The 6,499-nt window shown below is 43.2% G+C and overlaps 1 protein-coding gene across 9 annotated transcripts in view; it reads right to left on the bottom strand.

The window, feature by feature from the left end:
* Positions 1-6,499, bottom strand: part of SLC8A1 (solute carrier family 8 (sodium/calcium exchanger), member 1) — a 451,994-nt gene that overhangs the window by 374,532 nt on the left and 70,963 nt on the right. The gene's annotated exons all lie outside the window — the stretch shown is intronic.

The following is a 6,499-nucleotide window of genomic DNA, read 5'->3' as shown; positions in this document are numbered from 1 at the left end:
CTCTCTCTCTCTCTCTCTACTATATATATATATATATATATATATATATATAAACTAAGCTAAGCTAAGTCACTTAAGTCGTGTCCGACTCTGTGTGACCCCATAGACGGCAGCCCACCAGGCTCCCCCATCCCTGGGATTCTCCAGGCAAGAACAATGGAGTGGGTTGCCATTTCCTTCTCCAATGCATCAAAGTGAAAATTCAAAGTGAAGTCGCTCAGTCGTGTCCGACTCTTAGCGACCCCATGGACTTCAGCCTACCAGGCTCCTCCGCCCATGGGATTTTCCAGGCAAGAGTATTGGAGTGGGGTGCCACTGCCTTCTCCGATATATAAACTAGATGACCTCTGATGTGGTCTTCCAGAGCTACCTAGGGTTCTAAGCAGCATGAGAAGTGATGAGAAGGAGTTCTAGAAAAGTGGGCAGGGGCAGCTGCACAGCCAGGAGAAGACAGACAGTAGAGAAGAGTTACCAACTGACTCCAATATCAGCTCTCAGATTTTAGCTCCAGGTGGCTCACATCAACCAACATTTGAAAGGTAGAATCTGGAAGAGTTCAGTTCAGTTGCTCAGTTGTGTCCAACTCTTTGCGACCCCATTAAACGCAACACACCAGGCCTCCCTGTCCATCACCAACTCCCGGAGTCCACCCAAACCCATGTCCATTGAGTCGGTGATGCCATCCAACCATCTCATCCTCTGTCGTCCCCTCCTCCTCCTGCTTTCAGTCTTTCCCAGCATCAAGGTCTTTTCCAATGAGTCAGCTCTTCACATCAGGTGGCCAAAATATTGGAGTTTCAGCTTCAACATCAGTCCTTCCAATGAACACCCAGGACTGATCTCCTTTAGGATGGACTGGTTGGATCTCCTTGCAGATTTGGAAGAATAGCGACCTGCAGTTTCTGAGGAACACAGATGACTGAGCCCCTGAGTCCCTCCCCAAGCTTTATCCTTTCGCCATTGTCTGATGCCACTCACTCTGGGGGCTGTACCATGAAGCACAGAGGAAGTGGTGGCTGGTGTGTAGAGTAAGCAGCCTGATTCTCTAAACCTGCTAAAACTGGATGCTGTGCATTGAACAGAGCAGAGCCAAAGGGGGCCCTGGTTCCTGTACCTTAAGGGGAGGCAGAAGTGAGGAGCTGAAAAAGCTTCAGGGAGAAAGCACTAGAGCCATTTGGTGCTCAAGAAGGAAAGAAAAACCACCTGTGATGGCACAGAAACCATAACCATCAAATATAGCTGAACCACAACCATCTAGAAAAGTGGGCAGGGGCTATATTCTTTGCCTCACCTCTCACACTGATGCAGCTTCTCTCCTTCAAGGCATGCTGGAAATTCATCACCCATTTTCGTTTCCCATGTAAAATACGTGTGTGCAACGGCTTCTGCTATCACTTGTTCCAGAGCCACAGGCCCCATGGCATGGTCCTGACTGGGACATGCAGCTTGTCTGAAGTCTGGAAATGGCCTTAACCTTGCTCTGGGGTGGTCCTTGTCATAAAGTAGCTGGGGCTGGTTTACATGTTTTAAAAATAGCGAGACTCTGCTTATTTCAAAGTCCTTTTCATTCTTTGAGAATGAACTAAAATGCCTCCTCCTCCAAGAAACCTTTTCCAGTGTTCTCTTCTTCCTCTCAACGCTAGAGCCCTGGGCTTATTCGACAGCCACAGCCACCTATCTCATTTGGCCCAGTATTTAGGTGTTCTAGACTGTATATCAACAAGAACAAGGAGCAAGGCTTTGGAAAAGCCTCAAAAACTGGTACCATCACCTACTCACTCTTGGACAAGTTTTTTAACTGAGCCATAATCTTCATCTTTAAGTCAGAATCAGGATGATTCCTTGCAAGGGTATTACGTAAGAAAATAGGTAAAGTGCCTAGACTGATGTCTGGAACATACTGGGTGTTCAACAAATGTCAAATAACTCCTCTTTAGCATCTGCATTCTCTGAAAAGCCCAGTTCAGTGCATACACTGAGTGCTCAATAAATGTCATAGTTGGGTTAAAATAAATTGCTGAATCACTCTCATGTCTGTTAGACTTCATCTCACTTTAGGTTCAACCATGAAATTATTTTTCTAACTTCACACACAATAACATCTATAAAGTGATGAATTTTTCTGTCTTTCCTAAAAAACTAAGATGGATTCTAATATTTACATTTTATGTTTCTATGTCTATTACATATGCAAAAATGTTTGTTTGAATGAGTATCACACTAGTTTTCTAGGTGAATGGTATGAATACTCCAAAATGACACAGCAGAAACCATTCAAGATTTTAAGGATATCATTTCACATTAGGGGACATATCTCACTCATTTCTCAGAAGACTTAAGCTAAATTTTCAAGAAACTCTTGTTACCTTTGCTGCCCTGGAAGTAAAATTTCAGGGCGCCAGTTTATCTTTGCCTCTGTATGGCTGCTTTCTAGGTCCCAACTTCAGTAGCCTGGTTCCAATTCCCTGGCACTTCCCCACCAGAAGGACCCTCTAGGGGCACTAGCTGGACAGCAACCCAGTTTCAAACTTCTTTCACTTCCTCTGCACCTTGCTGTGTTCTAGATCCTCGGGACTTCTCTATCTGCCAGATGATCTGACAAACCAATCCAAGTTAATAAATGAACAGATGCGAATGGTTTGTGAGAATGAATGGGAACTCTTTTCTAGGTTATCCCACTGCATTCTATTAGGGATTTATCCCACTCCAGCACTCTTGCCTGGAAAATCCCATGGACAGAAGAGCCTAGTGGGCTGCAGTCCACCGGGTAGCGAAGAGTCGGACACAACTGAGTGACTTCCCTTTCACTTTTCACTTTCCTGCATTGGAGAAGGAAATGGCAACCCATTCCAGTGTGCTTGCCTGGAGAATTCCAGGGACGCTGGAGCCTGGTTGGCTGCCGTCTATGGGGTCGCACAGAGTCGGACACGACTGAAACGACTTAGCAGCAGCAGCAGCAGATAGAATTACTTTATTTAAATGAATGCCTGTAATAGTGAGAATTCCTGATCCTACACTGGTAGACAGATAAATGCTTTGAATCCAGGCATGTTCTGTGCTTCTCAAATCACTTTCTAGGCAGCTGCCTAGAGGGTACTTGCCCCTGCTCACAAACACACTTTCATCACTTCAGCTGCTTTTCATCACTTCAGCGCTTTCCCCCTCTCCCATGGTCTCCTCTTCCTCCTGAAAACTGGCTACAAAGTTTCAGATGAAGAGAAAACAGGATTCTCATGAAACTTTGTACTTACTATAGTTTCCTGACTGTACCCATCAAAGGAGAAATCACAAATGTAGACATAAAACACTTAAGGGTTCAATACAGAGTTGTCAACAAAGAGAGCCTACAGAAAACACTTGAAACACAAGAGCTGGGAGCAACTGTCTTCCAAATCGAATCAACACACTAGTAAAAGACGCCTGATCTCATTTGTATTCTCAACTGCTGGTGATGAAAATATATCAGTAAAAGTAGTTTACCCTAGGAGTCTCCAGTTTGGAAAAAGAGCAGCTTGATATTCAAACCCTGCTGAGAATCTAAGTCATTTATTAGTTGGAAGTTTTCAAAATACATGTTGTATAAAATATCTTTTGTGAAGAGTATGTGTTTGTATGCCCACACGCACGGAAGGCTGAGGACAGAGGGAGACAGGGAGAGGAGATGCAGACACTTTCACACAGGGAGAGCTATCTTTCAGAAGAGAAAAAAAGGAAACTGAAAATAATCCCACTGCACTTAATGAGGCCCCACCGAATTAGCCCTGAGTCCAGCTCAAAATCTCAGAGCAAGACTCTGCAAGCTCACTTTCCCAGAACCTAGTCCATCTTGAAGAGTCAGAGAACAAGTGACATTTGCATCCACTAAATCTCAAGGACGTCTCTCTCACCTCTGGGGGTAGATCTCGCTTTGTTCAGAGAGAAAATTGGAAACAGCTAGTTGAGCAATCTACCAGCTTTGTTAGCCCCAGTTACCACTGAAAATTAGAACCAAATTGATAGGCAGCTGAGGGAATGGATTCTGAAATCCAGAGAAAGTCAGAACATTAGCCACAAGAGGGAGCAGGAGAATCTGATCAGATGGGAGACTACTTGGTACAGGTTATGAGGAGGGGTCTGACCATGAGGTATGTACAATATTGAAAGACATTTTGACAAGAGACATTTATCCCTTAGAGGAAAAAAAAAAAAAAGGATGGTGGAAGGCTCAAGAAGAGAGATCTCGGCACGTGGATTCCTCAAGTTTTGTCAGCCCAATGTCAAGCAACAATTTTTAGAGACAAGCAACATAGATACACACTGCAAAAATATCAAATGTGCAAGTTATGTGCTCTACCATCCTCTTTATGTGCTTCTTTTTCCACATTTAATTTCTGTTTCAATTTAGATCTTGTGTATTTCCATGATGATGGGACAGATTGCTTGCTTCTCACCTACTTGCTTTTCTCCATCTACCTGAAGGCATCACAGAGAAAGGGCCTCTGTTACTGAACTACAACATGAAAACCAGATGGTACAGTCCCCAAATGCACTTACTTTGAGAATAACCCATCCATAAGCTAAATGCATGCTTTATACTTTCTTTAAAAGGGAAATGCAACTTGGTAGGATCTACAGAGCTTTTTTCACCATTTATTTTGTCAAAGAAACAGATTAAGTACTTACAGGGAAGGAGATATGCGTTTACTTTGCAAGATACATAAAACTATTTTTGTTTGGTAAAAAAACATGTTAAATATAGGTTTCTAACAAAATGCTGAAGCTCTCTTGAAATATTTAATTTTCAAAACATAGTAAGTTATTAGAGAGAGCAATTAATACAATTCCTACAAATAGTCCTGTAGGTGTTACTGACTATACTTCACCTTCCTTTTGTAATTTCACTTTCTTTTTGTCATTTTATTTGGAGTTAACACACTGCTGGGCCATGCATTTTTCTTCCCTTTCATGACCAACATATGGGTTATCCAGTACTTAATCTGAAAAGATACAGTAGAAACCATTAAATAGTAATGATAAGTAAACTGACAGTAGGTAGATACACAGATGTAAAGCACAGCCTTCATATTCTAATTCATTACACTCCTCTTTCAGCCCTGCTAAGGTTTCAAGGCAGAGTAAAGGCAGTCTGATCGTCATGGACACTCACATCCTTTGCTGTCCCTGCACAGCTCAATAGTGAATAACAGTTTACCTCTGTGCAGGTTTTTGTTGTTTGTTTTACTTTTTCCCTAGGAATTAGTCATGCCATACTTAATCAAAGAGCCAGTTTAGGGGAGAAAAATGAAGGTTCCTTCTTTAGTAGGTGGGAGAAATAATGAACTAGCCCTCACATCCAAATGGAATCCTTCAAGCAGGCAGAGTCCCTAAAATGAAAACCATTTAAGAAAATACATTTTGCTTCTGATGAAATAAGTGCATCTGTCCCCGCCTTCTCATTCAGGAGGCCCCAAAGATGGAGCGAGCTAGTTCTCTTCCTTCCTCCTTTTTTTTTCTCATGCTAACCTCAAAATTAAGCAAGTTTAGCAAACCCATAGAGGTAAATCCAAGTAACAGAGAGGAACCTAAAAGCAATCATTCCTATTACAGCTTTGTTTTCTTTTCTGAAATGAATGAAATATCTAAATATATTTTCCTCCCTCTTTGCCTGACTTGCTGCAGGAGCAGCTCTGAGAAAGAGAAACCTGCGAGTGAGGAGTGAGTGTGTATGTTAGGGGGCTGTGGATGGGAGGTATGCTTTCAGAATCCCCTCCTGATTGCTCCCCATTTCCCTCAGGATATATCTTCACACAGATACTACGGTGTGGATGTTCAATTGCTCTACCTGGAGCAACCCAAGCTATGCCTTTAACCAGATCTGATCAGGCTCCCCACCTACTCCACCAGCTCCTCCAGGACACGGATGTCTGTACTGTCTTAACGACCGTCATTTTTAAAAAGCTCCTTCCACTACCCCTACTGATATCCTTTTCTCTCTCTCTCTCTCTGTTTTTAGTCTTTACACCTCCAGCAGGACAAAGTTTGTATTGTTATATTCACAACCACTAGTGGCTGACTAGCAGTAGAGAGAGAGCGCCTGCGAGGGAGCCAGGCAAGAGGGGGGTTAAATAAATACCTAGTGCAGAGGCGGACTTTCTTTGCACAGACTGCGGACACCATGCACAACGCTTTCTTCACAAAATTCTTTGTTACATTCGATCACTCTGCTCACAACCCAACCACTGCCACTTTGTCTGGAGAGGGAAATACGAATTGCCAGCCCAAGCCATTCATCCAGAAGCCACGAGGGAAGGGGGATTTTATACGCCAAGGATGCACACATACTGTATTTTTAAAAGCATCGCCTGTGCAGATTTGGTTTCCGTAGCCGACTGTCCACCCATAAGACCTCCCTCTTTTTCATTAAGGAGGAGCCAAGAAGGATATCCTCACATCTCAGAACACAGACCATTTCCCCAAGAGCCAGCAAAGCTCCAGAGGCAAAGGCGGATAATGAAGCGGC

Source organism: Bison bison, unplaced genomic scaffold, assembly GCF_000754665.1.
Source record: "Bison bison bison isolate TAMUID 2011002044 unplaced genomic scaffold, Bison_UMD1.0 scf7180017864366, whole genome shotgun sequence".
Taxonomy (NCBI): Eukaryota; Metazoa; Chordata; class Mammalia; order Artiodactyla; family Bovidae; genus Bison; species Bison bison.
Note: the sequence above shows the minus strand (reverse complement) of the source record. Positions and strands in the feature narration are given on the sequence as shown.